The following is a 25,677-nucleotide window of genomic DNA, read 5'->3' as shown; positions in this document are numbered from 1 at the left end:
TTCTCTCCTTCACTTTGCTGCTATTTCTGTGAAAGGGTCAACACACTTACTGAATGTCATTTTTATAATGGGGTCATTTGTGGGGTATTTCTAATATGAAGTCCCTTCAAATCCACTTCAAACCTGAACTGGTCCATGAAAAATTCCGATTTTGAAAATTTTGTGAAAATTTTGAAAATTGCTGCTGAACTTTGAAGCCCTCTGATGTCTTCTGAAAGTACAAACATCTGAACTTTATGATGCGAGCATAACGTCGACATATTGTATTTGTGAATCAAAATATAATTAATTTGGAATGTCTATTTTCCTTACAAGCAGAGAGCTTGAAAGTTAGAAAAATGCTAAATTTTAAATTTTTTCATAAAATTTTGGAATTTTTCACCAAGAAATGATGCAAGCTTCGACAATAATTTTCCACTAACACAAAGTAGAGTATGTCACGAAAAAACAATCTCGGAATCAGAATGAAAGGTAAAAGCATCCCAGAGTTATTAATGCTTAAAGTGACAGCGGTCAGATGTGCAAAAAACGCTCTTGTCCTTAAGGTCAAAATGGGCCTGGTCCTTATAGGGTTAAAGGGGTACTCCGGTGGAAATCTTTTTTTTCTTTTTTTTTTTTCTTTTTTTATCAACTGGTGCCAGAAAGTTAAACAGATTTGTAAATTACTTCTATTAAAAAATCTTAATCCTTCCAGTACTAATTACATGGTGAATACTACTGAAGAAATCCTTTTCTTTTTGGAACACAGAGCTTTCTGCTGAATCACAAGCACAGTGCTCTCTGCTGACATCTCTGTCCATTTTAAGAGAAAATTCCCATAGCAAACATATGCTGCTCTGGACAGTTCCTAAAATGGACACTGATGTCAGCAGAGAGCACTGTGCTCATGATGTCAGCAGAGAGCACTGTGTTCCAAAAAGAAAATAATTTCCTCTGTAGTATTCAGAAGCTAATAAGTACTGGAAGGATACATTTTTTTAATAGAAGTAATCTACAAATCTGTTTAACTTTCTAGCACCAACTGATTTAAAAAAATAAGTTTCCCAGCGGAGTACCCCTTTAAGTGCAATGTATTGCAGTAGTGTTGGCATATGGGTAACCTCACTCACAAACAGTTTACATAATTAACAGTAGGTGGTAGTATAACATCTTACACAGTATTACAACAAATAAATAGCACAAAGTAATGCGTTAACAAGGCAGATATCTGAAGAACAATATTCCAGTGATACAGGACCGTTAGTTTGACACTGCAGTTGGTGTTCAGTAGGATCAGTTGAATGACCAATTTGTCTGTGCTACATCTAAATATCTTTCCATTCCGGTAATAGTTCCGCTACCTTCTCCTACAGCCTGCATTAAATGAATGCTCATGTTAGGATGTGGAAGATTCATTACTATTATCTTGACATAACCCATCAAATGTCTGTTTCATTACATGTTACCTCAGTGTGTATCTGTCACTGACTTATTTCACCAGAAACGTTCTATAAATTCTTTTCCAACAAGAAAGAAATCATTATACCTGAAAAGCTCTGAAACTGTATTTTTCATATAATGTTTTAAAATCTTGCAAGTATCTTAAATTACTTTCTTTGCACATTTCTAGGACTACATCAACAGTCAGATTTATCACCATTATGCTGACAGACACCTTTAATAGTAGACAAGGATTTTACTAAAACATTGCTTTCTTCTCGGTTGTATTATAGTACATTTTTGTACATTTTTCACAGTATATGTTGTACATATGGCAAAAATTTTATCTTTTTAATATACTAAATGAAAACAATGTATCTTCTCTTTATAGAGATTATGGCTTATAAAACATAAATACCATCCAGAACATAATCGTGTCCAGCTGCAGCTTCATTTTTGTCCCAGCTGAAGCACAGACTGGAACAAAGTCCAGGAAGTGAGGGTGGGACTAGCACTCCAGACTGCAGCATTACTGGGTTACAGGACAGCCTTCAGTGATTGGATGAAGAGAGGTAGCACAGCAGATTCAGGGGGGAATGCATGGTGAGTGAGGGCGGGCTCAGTGTTTTTCTCAGACACACCCCTTCCTGAGCAGTGGATGTTAGAATGAGTGAGCAGAATACCAGAGGAATTTTTGAGCCAAATGCAGAAGCTAGAAGAATAAAAAAAACATGAGTAATATATAAAAGCATATATTTTTCTGTGATATGACAGGTAAGCTTTCAACTAACAATGAGTGCCCGATCTATGCATTCCTTCTACCACAATAGCACATAGATCTAGTAACAGGTTGTAAGAAAATTGATACTGTATAGCCTTAAAATGATCATGAAACTAGCAGTATCCTTTATCCAGACTTGGATGTGGTTGGAGAAAAAGAAAGAGGCAATTATTTAGTATCAATAATTATGCATTATTATAGACTTAAAGTGTACCTGTTGTATCAAAAGATTTTTAAATACCTACCTGGGTTTGTTAGATTAACCCTTCAGGGTGGAAAAACAAAACTTTCCAGCTGGCAAGATTCCTTAAAGGGGTACTCCGGTGGAACTATTACAGAGAGAGATACATACAGAGAGAGATATGTTAAAAAATCTGACACATTTCAATCAATGGAGTACTCCGGTGGAAAACTATTTATTTTTATTTTTTATTTTTTATTAACTGGTGCCAGAAAGTTAAACTGATTTGTAAATTACTTCTATTAAAAAATCTTAACTCTTCCAGTACTTATCAGATGCTGTATGCCCCACAGTGCTCTCTATTGACACCTCTGTCTGTCTCAGGAACTGTAAGAGTTGGAGCGAATCCCCATAGCAAACCTCTCTTGCTCTTGACAGTTTCTGAGATCGACAGAGGTGTCAGCAGAGAGCACTGTGGTAAGACAAAAAATACATTTAAAAAGAAAAGAATTTCCTGTGGAGCATAGAGTTGAAGTACTGAAAGGGTTAAGATTTTTTTAATATATATGTAATTTACAAATCTGTTTAACTTTCTGGCACCAGTTGAGTTAAAAAAAAAAATTGCCACCGGAGTACCCCTTTAAAACAATTAGCTTTATTTCAAATCCTTAAAAGCTTGATCCATACAGAGAGAGATATGTGAAAAAAATCTGACACATTTCGATCATAATGATCTTAAAGGGGTACTGTGGTGGAAAAAAAATTATTTTTAAATTAACTAGTGCCAGAAAGTTATGCAGATTTGTTAATAACTTCTATTAAATAATATTATCCCTTCCAGTACTTATCAGCTCCTGTGTGCTCCAGAGGAAGTTCTTTCCTTTTTGAATTTCTTTTCAGTCTGACCACAGTGCTCTCTGCTGACACCTCTGTCCATGTCAGGAACTGTCCAGAGCAGGATAGATTTGCTATGGGGATTTTCTCCTACTCTGGACAATTCCTGACATGGACAGAGGTGTCAGCCGAGAGCACTGTGGTCAGACTGGAAAGAACTAAACAACTTCCTCTGGAGCATACAGCTGCTGATAAGTACTGGAAGGATTAAGATTTTTAAATAGAAGTAATTTACAAATCTGTTTAGCTTTCAGACACCGGTTGATTTTAAAAATCCACCGGAGTACCACTTTAATCATAGATGTAACTAGCTGATGTAAGCATCAAAAACATACAAAAAGATCACATCACTTCCTGTTACAAATTGTCAGGAAAACCCATTACTTGTCGATCAAATGTGAATTGAGACAAACACCAAAAATAATGGCAACTTTAAAAAATTTTACAAATAAAACTGTAATACATAAGGTTATATGAATAAACATAGTTCGGCCATTAATGTATTGTGATCCAACTGGGCTATGAAAAACAAAAGCATGTACATGTGCAATATAGCCATCCACATATATTATCCTATACAGTGACCCCCCGACCTACGATGGCCCCGACATACGATAATTTCAACATGCGATGGCCTCTCAGACGCCATCGCATGTTGAAGGCAGCATCAACATACGAAGCTTTTTTATGTCGGGGCCATCGCATAAACGGCTATCCGGCAGTGCTGACTGCTTCAGCTGCCACCAATTAGCCATTTACGGTGCCCCGTGAGCTCCGGTGATGATCACTTACCTGTCCTCGGGGCTCCGGCGCGTCCTCTTCGGGATCCCCTGCATCGTCGGCGCTCTCCATCGATGTCATCATGTCGCTGCGCACGCCGTCCCGTCATCCAATAGGAGCGGCGTGCATAGCAACGTGATGGCGGCAACGGAGAGCGCGGATGCCGGGGAAGCAGAGGCCTTGCCGGAGCGTCGGGATCACCTCGGGGACGCGGCGACAGCGATGGACGGCGACATCCCGGGCAGCGGTGACGGTCCGGAGCGGTGGGGACAGGTGAGTACAACTTCCTCTAACAGTGGTCTTCAACCTGCGGACCTCCAGATGTTGCAAAACTACAACACCCAGCATGCCTGGACAGCCAACGGCTGTCCGGGCATGCTGGGTGCTGTAGTTTTGCAACATCTGGAGGTCCGCCGGTTGTAGACCACTGTCCTATACTTTACATTGCACAGATCCCTCAACATTCGATGGTTTCAACAAACGATGGTCAGTTTGGAACGGATTACCATCGTATGTTGAGGGACCACTGCACATCTTAGTAATTAGAATGCATATAAGCAAAAAACTAGGGGAAATACATAGAGACTGCAAATCGTAATAAAAACAAGGTAAGCTAAAAAACAAAAACAGAAAAGACCCTGATAGCTTAATATGTGAGAATAAGGTCCAATCTGGAGTTTAGGCCCATAGGTATTATGTACCCAACATATAAATCCAGTTTCGAAGTTTATAAGTTTTTGTTTTACATTCCCCCCTCTTACAGACAAATTAACCTGTTCAATACCTCAAGGCCCATGACATCTTCTCTGTGTTGTTCCCTATAGTGTCTACTGAGATTAGACACATTTACTGCACTATTCCTAGCATCCGCTAGGTGGCGACGGAACCTGACTTTCAGGGCCTTTTTTGTGTGACCAACATATTGAATATCACAGAGGGTGCAAGGGGCTAAATACACTATTTATTGAGTATTACAAGTAATATATGTGTTGGTAAGAGATTGCTAACTTGTTACACTGGACTTGGGGCCTGTTATGTATATGACAACAAGTGCTATAAATTCTATGACCACATATATATTCCCATAACTTGTAGTCACACAGGGATTTTAAGCTGTTTTGAAGTGTATAGACTGGGTGAAAGGATGTTACCTAAAGTATGAGCTTTTTTAGGAACAACTTGGACTCCATTTTGTAAAATTTTTGCGGGGTCTGGATTTTGTTTAACCCCTTAAGGACCCAGCCAATTTTCACTGTAGGACCCGGCCATTTTTTGCACATCTGACCACTGTCACTTTAAACATTAATAAATCTGGAATGCTTTTACCTTTCATTCTGGTTCTGAGATTATTTTTCGTGACATATTCTACTTTATGTTAGTGGTAAATTTTTGTCGATACTTGCATCATTTCTTGGTGAAAAATTAAAAGATTTGATGAAAAAATTGAATTTAGCACTTTTTTTTTACTTTGAAGCTCTCGGCTTATAAGGAAAATGAATATTCCAAATAAATTATATATTGATTCACATATAAAATATGTCTACTTTATGTTTGCATCATAAAGTTGACATGTTTTTACTTTTGGAAGATACCAGAGGGCTTCAAAGTATAGCAGCAATTTTCCAATTTTTCACAAAATTTTCAAACTCAAAATTTTTCAGGGACCAGTTCAGTTTTGAAGTGGATTTGAAGGGCCTTCATATTAGAAATACCCCACAAATGACTCAATTATAAAAACTGCACTCCTAAAAGTATTCAAAATGACATTCAAAAGGTTTGTTAACCCTTTAGGTGTTTCACAGGAATAGCAGCAAATTGAAGAAGAAAATTCAAAATATGCATTTTTTACACTGGCATGTTCTTGTAGACCCAGTTATTGAATTTTTACAAGGGGTAAAAGGAGAGAAATCTTCCTAAAATGTGTAACACTATTTCTCTCGAGTAAGGAAATACCTCATATGTGTATGTCAAGTGTTCGGCGGGCGCAGTAGAGGGCTCAGAAGGGAAGGAGCGACAATGGGATTTTGGAGAGTGAGTTTTTCTGAAATGGTTTTCGTGGGGCATGTCACATTTAGGAAGCCCCTATGGTGCCAGAACAGAAAAAAAAAAACACATGGCATACTATTTTGGAAACTGCGCCCCTCAAGGCACGTAACAAGGGGTCTAGTGAGCCTTAACACCCCACAGGTGTTTGACGACTTTTTGTTAAAGTTGGATGTGTAAATGATTATTTTTTTTTTTTTCTTACTAAAATGCTGGTTTTCCCTCAAATTATACATTTTTACAAGGTATAAAAGGACAAAATGGCCCCCAAAATGTGTAACCCCATCTTTTCTGAGCATGGAAATACCCCATGTGTGGGGGTCAAGTGCTCTGCTGGCACACTACAATGCTCAGAAGAGGAGGAGCGCCATTGAGCTGTTGGAGACAGAATTTGGTTGGAATAGAAGTCGGGGGCCATGTTTGTTTACAAAGCCCCCCATGGTGCCAGAACAGTGGACCCCCCCCACATGTGACCCCATTTTGGAAACTACACGCCTCACAGAATTTAATAAGGGGTGCAGTGAGTATTTACACCCCACTGGTGTTTGACAGATCTTTGGAACAGTGGGCTGTGCAAATGAAAAATTACATTTTTCCTTTTCACGGACCACTGTTTCAAAAATTTGTCAGACACCTGTGGGGCGTAAATGCTCACTGTACCCCTTATTACATTACATGAGGGGTGTAGTTTCCAAAATGGGGTCACATGCGGGGGGGGGGTCCATTGTTCTGGCACTATGGGGGCTTTGGAAACACACGTGGCCTTCAATTCCGGGCAAGTTTTCTCTTCAAAAAATCCCAATGGTGCTCCTTCTCTTCTGAGCATTGTAGTGTGCCAGCAGAGCACTTTACATCCACATATGGGGTATGTTCTTACTCAGAAGAAATGGGGTTACAAATTTTGGGGGGCTTTTTCCTATTTTTCCTTGTGAAAATGAAAAATTTAGGCTAACCCCAGCATTTTAGTAAATTTTTTTCTTTTTTTTCCATCCAACTTTGAAGAATTTTCATTAAATACCTGTGGGGTGTTAAGGCTCACTATACCCCTTGTTCCGTTCCGTGAGGGGTGTAGTTTCCAAAATGGGGTCACATGTGTGTACTTATTTTTTGCATTTATGTCAGAACAGCTGTAAAATCAGCCACCCATGTGCAAATCACCAATTTAGGCCTCAAATGTACATGGTGCGCTCTCACTCCTGAGCCTTGTTGTGCGCCTGCAGAGCATTTTACGTCCACATATGGGGTATTTTCGTACTCAGGAGAAATTGCGTTACAAATTTTGGGGGTCTATTTTTCCTTTTAAAACTTGTGAAAATAAAAAGTATGGGGCTACACCAGCCTGTTAGTGTAAAAAAAAAAAAAAAAAATTTACACTAACAGGCTGGTGTAGCCCCATACTTTTCCTTTTCATAAGGGGTAAAAGGAGAAAAAGCCCCCAAAATTTGTAGTGAAATTTCTCCTGAGTACGGAAATACCACATATGTGGCCCTAAACTGTTTCCTCGAAATACGACAGGGCTCCGAAGTGAGAGACCACCATGCGCATTTGAGGACTAAATTAGGGATTGCATAGGGATGGACATTGGGAATCACTGGCATAGAATACCCCTAACAGGGTTCCTCCAGTTGTTGCTAAACTCCCAGCATGCCTGGACAGTCAGTGGCTGTCCGGAAATGCTGGGAGTTGTTGTTTTGCAACAGCTGGAGGCTCCTTTTTGGAAACACTGCCGTACAATACGTTTTTCATTTTTATTGGGGGGACAGTATAAGGGGTGTATATGTAGTGTTTTACCCTTTATTATGTGGTAGTGTAGTGTTTTTAGGGTACATTTGCACTGGCAGGTTTACAGTGAGCTTCCTGCTAGAAATTTGCGCTGCGGTGAAAAATTTGCCGCAGCTCATACTTGAAGCAGGAAACTTACTGTAAACCTGCCCGTGTGAATGTACCCTGTACCAACTGTTTCAAAACTACAACTCCCATCATGTACTGATGCTGGGAGATGTAGTTATGCAACAGCTCAAGGTACGCAACTACAACTCCCAGCATGCCGAGACAACTGTTTGCTCTTTGGGCATGCTGGGATTTGCAGTTTTGCAACATCTGGAGTGCTACAGTTAGAGACCACTGCACAGTGATCTCCAAACTGTGGACCTCCAGATGTTGCAAAACTACAAATCCCAGCATGCCCAGACAGGCAACAGCTGTGTGGGCATGCTAGGAGTTGTAGTTTTGCAAGATCTGGAGGGCTACAGTTTAGAGACCACTGTATAGTGGTCTCAAACTGTAGCCCTCCAGCTGTTGCAAATGTACACATCCCAGCATGCTCAAAAAGCTGTCTGGGCATGCTGGGAGTTGTAGTTTTGCAACATCTGGAGGGCTACAGTTTGAGACCACTGTTTAGTGGTCTCAAACTATAGTCCTCCAGATGTTGCTAGGCCACTCACCAGCTTCCGTAGAATCCAGGGAGCCAGCCGCACGACATGCCGCCCGCGCTGATCACCGCAGCCTATCGCGTCCCGCAGCCTCCACCGATGGGTAAGTGGGCTTCGGCGCCCGGTCCCCTTTGGTTTCCCCGTCCTTCCCCTGCCTTTTGTGGGTGGGCAGGACGGGGAAAACGAAAGTTAACCCCCCCGCCCCCGATCTGCTATTGGTCATCGCTTTTGACGACCAATAGCAGGGATAGGAGGGGTGGCACCCCTGCCACCTCACTCCTATCCCTTCAGGGGGATCGTAGGTGTCATGGACAACCTCCATCCCCCTTACATTCCGGGTCACCATAGACCGTATGGCCCAGAATAGGCGCAAATCGCAAGTGAATTCACATTTGTGCCGATCACCGACATGGGGGGGGGTCTGATGTCCCCCCAGGGCATTTGCGCGGGGTGCCTTCTGATCGATATCAGCAGTCACCCTGGTCCGGTCCTTAAGACCCAGGTACAGAAGGCATATCCATATGCCCTGGGTCCTATACGGGTTAATGGATTACTCCGCTCCCCAGCGTTCGGAACATAGAGTTCCGGACACTGGGGAGCGGAGTAACCCTTTAAGAGTAGGGAGATTGCGGAGGACAATATCTCAACCCTTCAGGGTGGGGACAGTGATATTTGGGCTCTTTCTGTTGCTCTTGAAACCCTGTCAGCCCTTTTCATGGTGCACAGCTATTTCTTATTCGTTCCATTTCAGGGGACAGGGCTGAGCTGTTTGACAGTAGTACACACAATTAATCTCTCCCTCAGTCACCTAGCAATTAGGGGGAGATTTATCAAAATCCGTATACGGGAACCGTAGTTACAAATCGTAGTGTGAACCCAGCCTAACTCTGGCACAGGTAAAGAATAGTACAGAACATGTAATACCTCCCTGTATTGTAGGGTGGCGTTACCTGACACCAGTCAGTGCATACAGTTCAGTAATACAGGTGTTTTACCAGTGAAATGTCTATGCTTATTTTCTTTTTAGGCTATGTTCAGACAGTCGAATGTCCGCACAGAATATTTCCCTGACAGTGGAGCCCCGGCAGAACTTGCCAGTACTAGGACCATTCTGTGCAGAGTTCGCAGAAAGAATATACATTCATTATTCTTTCTGCGGACACCAGGATTTGCATTTCCTGATGTGGAAATTCTGCTGTGTGAACAGCGCAGCAGAATCCCATTGAAATCAATTGGACGCTGCTGCTGTGGAATCTCCGTGTGGAATTTCAATGCAGAATTTCGAACGGAAATTCCATAGTGTAAACGTAGCCTTAAAATGGTCCAGAAAAAACATTGTATCCTGAGGCCATTGTAAGTTGAGGGACCACTGTACTAAACATCGAACCTTCAAACATTCATAGACTGCAGATAAAAACTAAACACAAACTTTTTTGTAGGTTTAAAACGTACGCATATGTTTGGTCAAAGATCTGGATTTATTTCGAGTTTGTATTTATTCTGGGAATTGGTCTGGGGTCTGATTTTTATTTTATACAGTCATGGCTGTAAATGTTGGCACCCCTGAAATTTTTCAAGAAAATTAAAGGGGTACTCCGGAGCTTAAACATCTTATCCCCAATCCAAAGGCGGGACCCCCGTGATCTTGCATTCCGCACCCCGTTAAAATCAGTCCCCGGAGCGTGTTCGCTCCGGGTCTGATTGCTGTCGATCACGGGGCCGGAGCATTGTGACGTCACAGCTCTGCCCCCATGTGACAGCTGTCACGCCCCCTCCCATAGACTTGCATTGAGGGGGTGGGGCATTACGTCACACGGGGCGGAGTCGTGGCGTCGCGATCTTCCGTTCCCATGGTTGGGAGCCAGAGCCTCCAGCGCTGCCGGAAGCAGATACAGGTGGGTGCTGCATGCTATATTGCGGAGGTCCCCAGCGACGGGACCCCCTCGATCAGACATCTTATCCCCTATCCTTTGGATAGGGGATAAGATGTCTAGGGGTGTAGTACCCCTTTAAGTATTTCTCACAGAAAAGGATTGCAGTAACATGTTTTGCTATACACATGTTTATTCCCTTTGTGTGTATTGGAACTAAACAAAAAAAGGGAGGAGAAAAAGCTAATTGGACAAACTAAACTCCAAAAATGGGCTGGACAAAATTATTGGCACCTTTACTTAATATTTGGTTGCACACCCTTTGGAAAAAATAACTGAAGTCAGTTGCTTCCTATAACATCAATAAGCTTCTTACACCTCTCAGCCAGAATGTTGGACCACTCTTCCTTTGCAAACTGCTCCAGGTCTCTTATTGGAAGGGCGCCTTTTCCCGACAGCAAATTTTAAGATCTCTCCACAGGTGTCCAATGGGATTTAGATATGGACTCATTGCTGGCCACTTCAGAACTCTCCAGCGCTTTTTTGCCATCCATTTCTGGGTGCTTTTTGACGTATGTTTGGGGTCATTGTCCTGCTGAAAGACCCAAGATCTCGGACGCAAACCCAGCTTTCTGACACTGGCTGTACAGTGCAACCCAAAATCTGTTGGTAATTCTCAGATTTCATGAAGCCTTACACACATTCAAGGCACCCAGTGCCAGAGGCAGCAAAACAACCCCAAAACACCATTGAACCTCCACCATTTTTCACTGTAACATAGTCACATAGTTCATAAGGTTGAAAAAAGACCAGAGTCCATCAAGTTCAACCTATAACCCTAATGAGTCCCTACTCAATTGATCCAGAGCAAGGCAAAAAACCTTCATACTAGAGGTAAAAATTCCCAACTCGAAATCATATCCCTGGATCAACGTTCTGTCCCTATAAATCTAATATACATAACCAGCAATGTTATTATTCTCCGAAAATGCATCCAGACCCCTTTTAAATTCTTTCACAGAGTTCACATGACCACCTCCTCCGGGAGAGAATTCCACAGTCTCACTGCTCTTACAGTAAAGAACCCCCGTCTTTGCTGTGTAGAAACCTTCTTTCCTCTAGACGTAGAGGATGCCCCCTTGTTATAGATACAGTCCTGGGTATAAATAGATCATGGGAGAGATCTCTGTACTGTCCCCTGATATATTTATACATAGTTATTAGGTCTCCCCTAAGCCGTCTTTTTTCTAAACTAAATAACCCTAATTCTGATAATCTTTCTGGGTACTGTAGTCCTCCCATTCCCCATATAACTCTGGTTGCCCGTCTTTGAGCCCTCTCCAGCTCCACTATATCTTTCTTGTACACTGGTGCCCAGTATTCTATGTGTGGTCTGACTAGTGATTTGTACAACGGTAGAATTATTTATCTGTCGTGGGCATCTATGCCCCTATTGATGCACCCCATGATTTTATTTGCCTTGGCAGCAGCTGCCCGACACTGGTCACTACAGCTAAATTTACTGTTAACAGTCGTCCCAAGTGTACTCCCATTTAATACATAATCCCAGCCTGGATTTTTCTTCCCCATGTGCAATACCTTACATTTATCAGTGTTGAACCTCATCTTCCACTTCCCTGCCCAAACCTCCAACTTATCCAGATCCATTTGTAACAGTGCACTGTCCTCTATAGTGTTTGGCGCTTTACAGAGTTAAGTATCATCTGCAAAGATTGCTACTTCACTATTCAACCCCTCTACAAGGTAATTAATGAATATATTAAATAGAACAGGACCCAAGACTGACCCCTGTGGTATCCCACTAGTAACAGTCACCCAATCAGAATAAGTACCATTAATAACCACCCTCTGTTTCCTATCACTGAGCCAGTTACTTACACACATTCTCCCCCAGCCCATTCCTTCTCATTTTATGTACCAACCTTTTATGTGGCACCATATCAAATGCTTTGGAAAAATCCAGATATATGACATCCAGCGGTTCCCCCTGGTCCAGTCTTGAGCTCACCTCCTCATAAAACCTGATCAGGTTAGTTTGACAGGACCGATCCCTCATAAAGCCATGCGGATATGGAGTCACACATTTATTTTTAGCAAGATATTCCAAAATAGCATCTCTTAGAAAACCCTCAAACAATTTACATACAACTGAGGTTTAACAGGCCTATAATTCCCGGGGGTCACCTTTTGTCCCCTTTTTAAATATTGGCACCACATTTGCCATGCGCCAGTCCTGGGAAACAGTCCCTGTTACTATAGAGTCCCTGAATATTAAAAATAGGGGTCTGTCTATTACATTACTTAATTCCTTCAGAACATGGCTGTGAATGCCATCTGGACCTGGTGATTTGTCTATTTTGATTTTTTGTAGGCAGCACTGTACTTCTTCCTGGGTTAGACAGGTGACCTGTACTGGGGAGTTTACCTCATCACGCTGTATTTCACCTGGCATTTTCTTGGTGAATACAGTGGAGAAAATTTTGTTTAATATATTTGCTTTTTCCTGATCCTCGTTTATAATTTCTTTTTTATCGTTTTTTAAAGGGCCTACACTTTAATTTTTTACCTTTTTTGCTATTTATATAGTTAAAGAACATTGTAGGTACTGTGTTCTTTTCTTTGTAGGCCTCATTCCATTTTTGGTAAACAGTAGAATGATGTGCTTTACCAAAAAGCTCTATCTTGGTCTCATCTGTCCACGAGACGTTTTCCCAGAAGGATTTTGGCTTACTCAAGTTCATTTTGGCAAAATGTAGTCTTGCTTTGTTTATGTCTGTGTCAGCAGTGGGGTCCTTCTGGGTCTCCTGCCATAGTGTTTCATTTCATTTAAATGTCGAGGGATAGTTCACGCTGACACTGATGTTCCCTGAGCCTGCAGGACAGCTTGAATATCTTTGGAACTTGTTTGGGGCTGCCTATCTACCATCCTGCGTCACCTTTCATCAATTTTTCTCTTCCGTCCACGCCCAGGGAGATTAGCTACAGTGTCATGGGTTGCAAACTTCTTGATAATGTTGCGTGCTGTGGACAAAGGCAAATCTAGATCTTTGGAGATGGACTTGTAACCTTGAGATTGTTGAGAACCAAAATTGTGGAAAAATATCAAGTCCCCAAACAGTTCTCTTCTCTTTCTGTTGTCGATGCTTACTGTGGCACACACAAACGCACAATGCAAAGACTAAGTGAACTTCTGTCCTTTTTATCTGCTTTCAGTTGTGATTTTTAATTGCCCGCACCTGTTACTTGCCGCTGGTGAGTTTAAATTACTGGAAAGAAAGGAAAGAAAGGCACGCTCCTAGGGTAATACTGTTGGTAGTTATGATGAGCAAGTGCAAGTTAATGCACCTTACCGTGTCCTGTTGCGCTGAGGGCACAACACCTCGATGTGCATGCAGGTTTGCACGAAGCCGAACTCCGAGCGGTATCACCGGTGCTGGTGAGTAAGTGGCTGTCTCTGTGTCCTTAACCGTGACTGGCAAGTCCGGTAAAACGTAACTGAACTTTGTAGAAAATTTGGACGAGACACGGTGCCTTCTTGTAGTAGATGGGTGGAAATAAAAGATAAAAACTAGCCCAGGGGTATACCAAAAAGGCAATTTTTATTCAGGATGTAACTTAAAAGTTTTGAACCCGGACTGGGTTCTTCGTCAGGCAAGTGGATTACAAACAGGTGGTGGCAAATTAAAATATCCAGTCCAGCCGACTGCTACCGGGTCACGGTCAGCTGGAGGTTACAACTTAAAATTAGCATACAACAATAAAATAGGCATAAAATTACAATGATCATAGTGTAAAAGAGATCTAAACATTAAAACAGCTCGAAATATTACGTTTTGAGTGCAGTGTTAATCTCAGGTTCTCTGTTTGATGCTGTTGAGTCAGGTGGACTTCGCAAGCAGTTCCAGGTGTGTATATTTGGAACTAACCTTGTAGGTTAATTGGTTTAATTGAGGGATGCAGTTTTGTTACCTAGTACATATGTAGCTTGCGGGACTCGCATGATTGCACATTGGGAGATATGGATCACATGGTTATACAGTTATGCGCACTTCTGATTGTATATATTAGGCTTTTTCTTATGGTTGAATCTCCCCACGTGGTCTTAATGAGATAGTAGAAACCATTATTTAATTACTGTTGTACCACTCATCTTATCTACTCCCTCCCCCCTTTCCCCATATCCCTCCCCCCCCCCCTTCCTTTCACGTACTTATGCCTGACAACGGCATGTCTGCAATTCTCTACAAGTTCTGTCCACCATTTTCTGAACCGGTATCTCCACAAAAAAGGTCTCCACCGGACACAAGATACCAAAGAGGGACTATCTCATATGATAACATAAACTGACATCCCTGTATGATAATGTAAGTGTCCACCGGTTTCAAGACACCTACAAGGATTAAAGGAGTAGTCCAGTGGTCAACCCAGTGGTGAACAACTTATCCCCTATCCTAAGGATAGGGGATAAGTTTGAGATCGCGGGGGTCCGACCGCTGGGGCCCCCTGCGATCTCCTTTACGGAGCCCCGACAGCCCGCGGGAAGGGGGCGTGTCGACCTCTGCGCAAAGCGGCGGCCGACACGCCCCCTCAATACAACTCTATGGGATAAGTTTTTCACCACTGGACTACCCCTTTAAGCAACATTTGGACCAATCAGCTTAAGGCCAGCCCCTGCCCATATAAGGGAGCTGCAGTCAATGATCGCTCTCTTGGGTTGCTGCTCTCGTGGATGCCAAACTATCAGGACGTATCTGTGCAACTTACAAAGACAACCTAAGCCTGCCGGCCTCAGCCTGAATCAAACCGTGAGTCCTAAACTAAATCCCCGCTAAAGCTAGCGTGACTACTGGACCGAAACTAAATCCCCTATATCCAGTGGAACAGCGCATATCAGTCTCCGGACTTTAAGACGCTCAAGGTCCCAACCACTGTCAATAGCTAAGAGACTTTGCTTGTAAAGAGACTGTTCCTGTTATAAAGCCTGCATAAAATCTTCAGTAAAAGTTTCAACAGTTTTCAGCAAACTCTCTGGTTGTGGACATTCACTTATTTAATATCTCCCTACCACTCTTGGGACAGGTGGCGGTAGGACAAGCATTACAGAGGAGCCCTCACCCTGGCGTCACGAATAGAAAGGGTTAACCAGACACCCTTTAGTTACTGCACAGCTACACCCCATATACCCTACAACCCCAGGCTACCACATCTGTATGTTTGTGTATAAAGTTGTCTATATGATTGTTAGAGACTGCAGCATTGTCCCTGATAGTCCGTATGAATTGATGATCACATGCATGTCCTTGGTCATTCCGATGGCAGAATCCCAAATGCCAGCCTAGTTGTGGGTCAATGATTTGAGAGTTAGGCAGCACTTGACTAAAGTAAATCAATGGATGCCTACTAGGGTAAGGTCACACATGCCGTATTTTGCTGCATATTTTCTGCATCTGATTTTACTACCCATTGACTTCAATAAGTAGGAAAATACGCAGTAGCAAATCGGCAGCAAAATCTGAAACAAAATATGGCACTTGTTACCCTATCCCTACTGGACTAAGAAATGTGCCTACTAACCAATTTACTTGTGTACATGGAAAGAATGTCCAGCACCAGGATGACAGTAAAAACTTGGAGTTTTTATTAAAGAAAACTTCACATGGGGCAAGTAACACCAATGCGTTTCATACCACATTCATGACTAAGGATCCTGAGAAGTCCGAAACGCGACAGCGTTACTTGCTCCATGTGAGGTTTTTTTCAATAAAGATCTCCAAGTTCTTACTGCGATCCTGGTGCAGGACACTCTTTGCATGTGTACTCGTGGAGAATGGAAACGCTACTGATCACACCCGAGCACAGGTGAGGCAGGTGGAGGTGGGAGCTGTGTGTCTTTGTTATTGACTTTACTTGTGTAGACCATAAGGGATATTCCAATTTACTTCATAAAAAGGTATTGCAGCCTTAACCCCCCGCAGCTGCCATTTTGATTGCTCCAGACCCCTACCACTCACCATTTCTTCCTGGTTTCTGTGACACATGATCATCTCAGTAACTGTTCGCTAAGCCAGTCACTTGCTAAGGAGGGTCACTGGAACAGCCAAAGACAGGATCATATGCAATGGGCAAGTCTCAGTGGCAACACTTAAATGTGGTACCTGTGGGTTTTGCCACACATTTCCCCCCCAACTTTGACAACAGATTTTGATTTTTATATTGCAGTATAATTTGAGGCCAGATCTGCAGCACATTTTCACAACATACAGGTCATTTACTATAAAGTGGAATTTTTCCACAGTTTATGAATAAAAAGTGTGTAAATCCTGTTTCGTTGTGCATGTGATTCTGACACTTTTTATTGACAGCATTGTATTCTTTCTTTTGTGTTAGAGTTGTACTTATATAATGCATAGCATATAAATGGGAGCCCTAAGTATCACCAAACATCTTTTAGGTTTGTACCCAGTCTTGCACAATATCTTTAGCCTTGTGTTTTTTTCCGTGAGACAATGTTGCCATAACTGAAAACAACAATATGAAATAACATAAACCCAAACTTTACATTTAAAATAAAAGGACATGAATCATGCCTAACCGGCCAGCACAGTTTTCCTAAAAATACTAGAAACACACCTTACATAACCAAATATCTAACAACACACTCACATGCATACTCAACTTGCATTACCAAAAAAGAAACCTAAAAATAGCACTATATTTTGTAACTCAAAAACACCCAGACTTGAGACAATCACACATTGCAAACACAAAAAGCACTCCCACTACACACCAATAATATTATATACACACACATATATATATATATATATATATATATATATATATATTTTTTTTTTATAACAATAAAATTTATAATAATAATAATATGCCACACACATATCCATATCTATACCTAGACAGAAAGAAAATGAAATCTACAACTCAAAACACCCAAACTTGGGAAAATCATGCATGCAAACAGAAAACACAACAAGCACTCCCACTACACACCATTTATTTTTATTTTTATACATAACATTAATAATACTATACCACACACACGCACACACATACACATACATATCTTAACTACATCTTACCTACGAGACCTAGACCAAAGAAAACTAAGGAAGACGGGATACAAAAATACCAAAGAAAAATGACTACAAAAATAACAAGTGGTTCGACTGCCATATCTATCTCTACTATAAACACTATATAATATAAAATAAACAAAAATATAACATATTATACATACTATATAAATATAAACTATATACACTATTACACCTATAAATATACAGAAAACACCTACAAATACAACACAACAACCTACTTTAAACTGTCCCTTCTCCCACACCACCTGCCCTCCTGTACATGAATGAGTCCATACAGTTCATAGTCTTCAATGTCCAGTCCAGAACTGACCCATGCCAGGTCCACCAAAAGAAACAACCACCACCCACAAATACACCCTCCCAACCTAGACCTCCTTCCATAAGGCATGTGAATAAATCTCATTATTTCTCGAGTCTCTGCGCTGGACCTCCATTTCTTCCTCCATTACCAGCTTTGTAACATACATAAACAAACAATACAAACCACTTTAAGCCCCAGTTTGGTGCCTGTAAGCCCTTCATAACCTTAACATCTGGAAACAAAACAAAAAGCTATGGTGCACATGCATTAGCCCACCACTAGGAAGAAGGATGGCAATCCTGATACATACAAAATTTACATTCTTTCCCTAACTCCACCCTACCATTATCCCTAAAAATAAACTGACCCTACTATCACCCTAACCCTGTCCCTACATCACTGTCCCTAACCAAAACAAGGGTACTCTACCCAAAAGGTCTAGTATCTAGGGCACATCAAAACAAAACCCTCTTCATAGTAGAGAAGTCCTACTGGTACCAAGACTGCAATACTCTAAAGACTTGATCTTCCCGAGGTCACCAGTGATATTCCTACAGACCTCCACCTCGGAGATGACTTTCCGCTGTGTAGACATTAAACACTGTGCGTTCCATGTATAGTACCTAACCACTAAGCTAACTAAGAATAAAGTGTCTCGATCACGGCCACCAGGTTCCTGAATGCCCCATAAGCTCACTCTGGATAGGTAAGGCCAGCAAGTTGACTCCAGCCAGGAAGTGCCCACATGGTTGTAAACCACTATATTAAAGAAACAATGAAGCAGGAAGTGGTCCATGCTTTCCAGCATGTCCACACACTCTTCTTGAGGACATCCCTGGTCATCAGATCGCCTACACTTTAAATTGTCCCTCACATATAGCTTCCCCTGAAAGCAGCGCCAGGCCAAGTTCAAAAACTTCTGGGGGATCCTTTTCATGTTTAAAAGATACAACCCCACCCTCAGATCCCAACCTGGGCACCAGAGGCTTCTGGAAGTGGGTCAACAGAACCAATTTGTCAAAAAACTGCCTTGACTGGGTCCTGATCTCCCACACTCCCAGACCCCACCAACGTATCGCCTTCAGAGTTGGGAAAGTGTAAGCCAGAAGATATCCATGGGGCGTACGGAGGTCCTTCACTTGCCCTCCTGTCTCCCATTCCTGGAAGAAAGGCCGAAACCACTCCTTGAAGGAGAGTACCCACGGAGAAGCCCTCTCTGAACAGAGGTTTGAGATGTTAGCTTTAAAAAAGGTGTTCGTTAAGAACACCACAGGGTTTACCATAGATAAACCCCCTAGTCTCCTCATGCGGTACGTAACCTCCCTCTTGACTAGGTTCAACCTGTTCCCCCATAACAGTTGGGAAAACAGGCTGTAGATCCTAGTATAGTAAACCTCTGGCAAGATACATACACTGCCCAGAAAGATAAACAAGAGGAGCAGGAATGATTTGATCAGGTGTACCCTTTCCCTGAGGCTCAAAGACCAACCCTTCCACTGGTCCACCTTCTGAATGGCATCCTGGAGCTTACCATCCCAGTTTTTGGTGGGATAATCCCGGTCGAATGATGCCAAACACTTTTGATTATTCTTGGGGCCCTGGAAGGGTGTCCTGAAGATCAAACGTGGGATCTCCCCCTCCCAGCCAGAGACTTTCACACTTTTTCCCAGTTGATCTTAGACCCAGATGCCTCCGAGTAGCGTTCCACCTCCAACATTACCACATCAACCTCCTCTCTGGAGGACACAAAAATGGTGACATCAGCGTATGCCACTACACTCTGGGCAACATCCAGCTCCGCCAGACTCATTGTGGCTCTCGCCAATGGCCCACAATCTACCCTCCGGACGAAGGGATCGATCGCGAACATGTATAAAAGAGGGCTCAAACGCCAATCCTGGTGGACTCCAGACCCCACCTCAAAAGAGGCCAGACCTACCGTTCACAAGCGGGAAACTCTGCCCCTGCATACAAGATCTTAAGCCAATTAACAAAAGTACTCGGTAAGCCATATCTAAGAAATACAGACCAGAGGTACTCGTGGTTCACCCGATCAAATACTTTGGCCTGATCCAAGGACAGCAAGTACCCCTTCAAGAGACCTGCACTACTCCGCTCCACTGCCTCCCAGACACAGAGAACAGCACTTAAGGTGCTGCGGCCTTGAACTAAGCAGTGCCGAGCCCCCGAAAGGAGCCGGGGTTCAAACTTCACCAGCCGAATAAACAGTATCTTGGCCAGAAGCTTCCTGTCCATATTGAGAAGAGCTATGGGCCTCCAATTCTCAATAAGGGCTCGGATCTTTACCCTTTGAGGAGGTCAGCCCTGATTCTTCTCTCATTCACTTCGGCAGAGTGCCCGAGGAGAGACACTCATTGAATACCTCAGTCAAGAGGGGAGCTAAAGACTCCTTAAAGGTTTTGTACCACTTGGATATTAAGCCATCCGGACCTGGCAACTTCTTAGGGCCCCCTCAATTGCCAGTCTCACTTCCTCTTCCCTGATTTCTTCTGCCAAAACACTAAGAGAGCAGTCTACCCCTGGCTCAGGAATGGTTTCAGCCAGGAAAACCGACATCCTGTCTCAATCCAGATCCTTCCCTCCCAAGAGGTGCGAGTAGAAGGATCTGACGACCTCCAGGATCCCTGATCTGGACCGATTCAGAGATCCTGTACTATCAATCAGTCCCGAGATGATCTTACTACTCACTGACATCTTACAGTTTGTGTAAGGGTCGGGCGAGCAGTACTTCCCAAAATCCCTCTCAAAAACCAAAGATGTGTGCCTATCGTACTGACACCTCATCAGCAAGGACTTTACTCTGGAGATATCCTCTCAGCTACCTCCAGTCGAGAAAAGGAGCTCGAGTTTCCTCCTCATACCATGTTCAGGGACTTGAGGCTCAAGAGCTGGCGGAAGAACCCTGCAACCCGCTTCTTGAACATCTCCCACCACTCTGACTTACTACTACTACATAGGCCCAATAAAGGTACCTGACTCTGAAGAAAATCCTCAAAGTACTGTCTTAGCTCCGCTTTCTAAAGGAGGGAAAAATTCAGCTTCCAATAACCTTTACCCATCCGAGGAGTTTTTGAAGCATTCAGAGAAAATAAAATCATACAGTGATCGGAGAACTCCACCTCAAACACGGACACTGCGGAAGAGACAGCTTCCTCCATCAAATAAAACCTATCTAACCTAGACCTACAGCTACCTCGATGAAAGGTGAAACCTGCATTGCCTGAGGGGCTCCGGATGTGGGCATCCTCTAGGCGAGCTTCCCTAACTATACTATTGAGAGCTATGCTATGATAAAACAACCGATCATTGGAGCCTTTCCTATCTTGGGATCTCATGACATTATTGAAATCCCCTCCAAAGATCACCTATTGGCTTGTAAAAAAAAAGGGCTTAATCCTCATGAAGAGATCTTTACGGCCCCACTGTGGGGCGTAGATGTTAATGAGCAAAAGCTCCTGTCCCTTCATGAGGACATATAAGATCAGGCACCTCCCCATTTCTAACTCAATTACCCTTCTGCATTCAGCTGCAGCGGTAAAAAGGACCACCACTCCCCTATACGGCTCAGCCGCAAGAGACCAGTGGGAGGAACCGCACCTCCACTCTCTCCTGGCTTTTACCAGGGAGGCAAGATCTGACAACCTGTCTCCTGTAAAAAGAAAATATCGCCTTCAACACGGCCGGGAAAATCGAAGGCTGCAAATCTAGCCGTATCAGACTTTATGCTGGCACAGTTAATACAGTAGATGCCAGCATCAATGGGGTGAGTGCTGCCATACAGGGTGATTAAGTTAGATGGCCCTAAACCCCTATTTTCTGTCTCTTCTTTACCCCCTAATCCCCAGATGAGGAGGCTTCTTTCTCTTTTAACCTCTTTTGTACTCTGACTGGTCCATTTTTGAATCCACATCCCCGCCTGGCTCTGGTTTGGCCCCATTCCCTGAGGAAACTGCCCCATCAGGACAGGACCCAGTTCCCCTGGAGGCTCCCCCACTTCAGGCACCCCATCCTCGACTCCCCCCCCCCCCTCCAAGAAGGGGGAGGAGATGTCTTCAAGGACAGAGTACCGGTTAGACAGATCAATCAGAGGGGGGGCAGGTAAGCTTCTTCTTGGGACCTGGTCCATAGCACAGGGATTAGAGGGCTTAGACCTCTTCTTTCCCCCTTTACTGCCCTTCTTTTTTGGCCTCTCTTCACCCTCCTCATCCACACAGTCATAGTGGGAGGAATTGGAAAGATCGGCTTTGCTGCCTTCTTCTCTACAGATTCTCCTCATTTCCTAATCCAGCACTTTCTCCTCCAGGGCCACAGCAATTTCAGGACTAACCTCTGGAGCAGAAGTTACCCCTGCCACATGAGAACTCTCCAGTTCCCTGCTCCTTCTCCGATTAGCCTCCCGCCTCAGCATGGCAGGACCTTTCCTCCTCACTGACCCTGTTGCACCTTCACCCGTACTCGTGCCCTCCCCAGCTGAGGCAACATTACTGCTCTCCCCAGCCAAGGTGACCGTTGCACGGGCAAAGGTGCTAGGACAACGGCTGAAAGGGTGTCCTAAGACACCCACACAGATGACACCTCATCTGCCTACAGGATGTGGCAAGATGACCTACCCCACCACATAGAGCACAGACCTGCACGGTACAGGCCGCACTAAAGTGAGTGGAGCTGCCTCACCTGTGACAGACCTAGGGCTGCCCCTGGTAGAAAATTTGGATTGCCTCTCCCAAGAAAAGCAGCTCATGGGATGTGGGCAACAGTGCTCCCCGAACTCTTCAGTTTGACCAAAAATGTCCAGCCCCCAGACCAGACCAGATCATAGTTCTTTTTTGGCATGTCCATCACATCCCCATATTGGCTGAGCTAGGTCATGATGTCATAGCAAGATAGTGACTCGTTACGTGTCAAAACGGTCACTTTCTTGGCCAAATTCTAATGAGATATCGCCTTGACAGCGAAATCCTGCCAGCCGGCCTCGCTTTTCACCACCTCATAGTTCGACCAGAAGAGTTCCAAACCCTGCGACTGAACGAAGCTGATGTCAAACTCAGAAGTACCATAAGGGTGGAACAGGGCAAAGATGTCACTTGCGCTTAATTCCATCTGCAGGAGGAGCTCAACCACCTTACCCGAGGAGGACACGCATCTTTGCCCCTCCAAACTAAATGGACCACATTTCTACGGCCACTTTCCTGCCTGAATGTCAAGAGGGACCAGACCATCTCCCTGTTTTGTTCTCGAAAGGCGACCAAGCCTTGTCTCTTTATCCAAAAAGACAGGTCAACCTCACCCCTCCCCTCTACCTGGATTGACCTGTCTCCCCTACGTAGAGCCTCCAGGAGGTGCTGTTGCAAGTGGCCCTCAGAGCCAGACGGAGATGGGGATCCCTCTGATCCCCCGGCAGTGACGCTGGTATAACTTCTGGGAGAAGCAGCCACTACCGGGGGAGCAGTCGAACCAGAACCTGACCTAGACCCCCAAACCAAGACCCTTATACTTACCAGAAGCTTCAGCCATAACACCTTTCTCTGGCATTCCACTACAACTCCTCACCTGTATTTCACTAGCACCCCTCTCTTGCACCCCTCTCTTGCACCCCGCTTGCTCCCCTCTCATGCACCCCGCACGTGCACCCCTCTCGTACGCCACTTGCACCCCTCTCTTGCGCTCTGCTTGCACCCCCTTCATCCACACTGCTACTACAACTCCTCCCATGCGCACTACCATAACTCACATTCTGCACATTGCCATTGTTATTCACATTTTTGCTCTCACTTTTACTCTTGGCTGCACTCTGCCTTGGTGTGCTACAGGCTGGGCTGGTTAGGTCTATTGCTCCATGTATAAGGTTTGCCGCTGCACGGCTCCTCTGTCCAGTCTCCTAGGGCACATACACAGGTTCCGCCTCTGGCATGGTTGGCCCCGTCCCCTCGCACAATGCCATAGATCTTGGCGGGAGCTCTCCCGGCCCGCCTACTACAGCTGACGCGCAGGGAACCTCCCCCATCACAGGGGAGTGCCCTGCAGTGCCAGGACCTGTACTGCCCACTTCAACGGGGGGACAGCCCACCAAATGGATGAATCTGCCGCCATTTTGGGTGCACTACTGTATCCCCCATGCCAGATTGTGGGACCCAGCACCCTGAACTGGCTGTTCAGCTGGCCCAGGTTGCTGAAAAGAAGAAAAGACAAATTTCACTCCTTGTGTCTTCTTCCTCTTCTTGCCCTTTGCTTTTTTCTTCTTTCCCTTCTCCTCTGGGCCCAAATCTTCACCAAAAGAGAAGGGTCGGGGACTCCTGCATAACAATTGCCCACAAGGGACCCCTGTCTGCCAAGCTGCTGTCGCTACAGTCACTGCCATCATCATCCTCATCAGGGGTAACAATGGTGGCACACAAAGAACCAGTATCCATATCCCCCTCACTCACATCGCCCTCCTCACCTCCTTCACCTTCCTCCATCTCTTCCTCCTCACTCCGGCAGTCATCTTGGTTACTCACTTCTCTAGAGACCTGCATGAAGGAGAAATGATCATTAGTAAGAAGTTTCTCGCTGAATATACCAGCACCATCCACAATGTCCGATCTCAACCACACAATCTCATCCACCTCTTTCTTCAGAGATCTCCCCTTGGTGGAAAATGCTGCCCTCTTGGTCTTAGCTGCATGATTCGCTTGGTAGCTAGCAAACTTTAGCTCCTCTCTAAGACATCGTAGCTGGTTTCCAAGCTGTTCATATTGTGTCATCTTGGCCTGGATTCTGGATCCAAAAGTGGCCAGGGATTATCTTGGCCCCTTTACACCCCATTGCTGGGGTTCTGAAGAAACAGATGTAGATGTCTTTCCTTCACTCCTCTGCCTGAACGAGCTTCTGCTGGAAGCTTTGCAGCTCCCAGCTGAGGTCGGGGGAGGGGGGCCCACATTGCTGTGGGTTCTGGTGGATCTCACCCCATCCTGGCTACTGGCCTTTGCATGGTCCCTCTAACCCCCTGTCAGCCGGAAGTGGAAGATGAAGCCCTGGCTTCCCGGGGCTCCATAGCAGGAAACCCTACCCAGGTGTCTGCCACACACCTGGGGAGGGGCTGATGGAAAATCTGCTCCTCTGGAAGTCTCAGCAGAACACAATCTCACTCCAGAGCTGGACTCACTATTCTGCTGGTGGAGTCACTGTGTATATGCATTACATTGCTTATCCTGTACTGATCCTTAGTTATATCCTGTATTATGCCCTAGAGCTGTACTCACTATTCTGCTGGTAAAGTCACTGTGCACATACATTATATTACTTATCCTGTATTGATCCTTAGTTATATTCTGTAAATCTTTTTTTAGAAAAATATAAATCATAACAAAACACAAACCAGCACAACTCTGCCATAACGGAAAAACAACAACATGAAACAACATAAACCCAAACTTTACATTTAAATAAAAGAACTAAAATCCTGCCTAGCCAGCCAGCCCAGCTTTCCTACTAGAACTAGAGATATTACAACTACACCTTTCATAGCCAAACACCACACTCATAAGAAACATAAAAATAGCACTATTTTGCTTTAACTCAAAAACACCCAAACTCAGGAAAAATCATACATTACAAATAGAACACACAACAAACACTCACACTGCACACCATGATTTTTTTTTTAAATAATAATAATAATAATAATAAACTAACACTATTCCACACACATATATATCAATATATTAACTACATTTTACCAAGAAACCAACAAAGAAAATTAAAACTACAACTCAAAATACCCAAACTCGGGAAAATATCACAGAAAACACAATACACACATCTTTACTACATATATAA

The 25,677-nt window shown here is 43.8% G+C and overlaps 1 long non-coding RNA gene across 1 annotated transcript; it reads right to left on the bottom strand.

Annotated features, from left to right (window-relative positions):
• Positions 1-1,649: 1,649 nt before the first annotated feature.
• LOC130368164 (uncharacterized) lies at positions 1,650-24,346 on the bottom strand. Its single transcript, XR_008892305.1, has 3 exons — positions 24,299-24,346; positions 2,446-2,529; positions 1,650-2,131 (listed from the first exon to the last, which is right to left on the bottom strand). It is a non-coding gene; the product is annotated as an uncharacterized LOC130368164 (long non-coding RNA).
• Positions 24,347-25,677: the final 1,331 nt, after the last annotated feature.

The sequence above is a fragment of the Hyla sarda genome, chromosome 4 (assembly GCF_029499605.1).
Source record: "Hyla sarda isolate aHylSar1 chromosome 4, aHylSar1.hap1, whole genome shotgun sequence".
Taxonomy (NCBI): domain Eukaryota; kingdom Metazoa; phylum Chordata; class Amphibia; order Anura; family Hylidae; genus Hyla; species Hyla sarda.
Note: the sequence above shows the minus strand (reverse complement) of the source record. Positions and strands in the feature narration are given on the sequence as shown.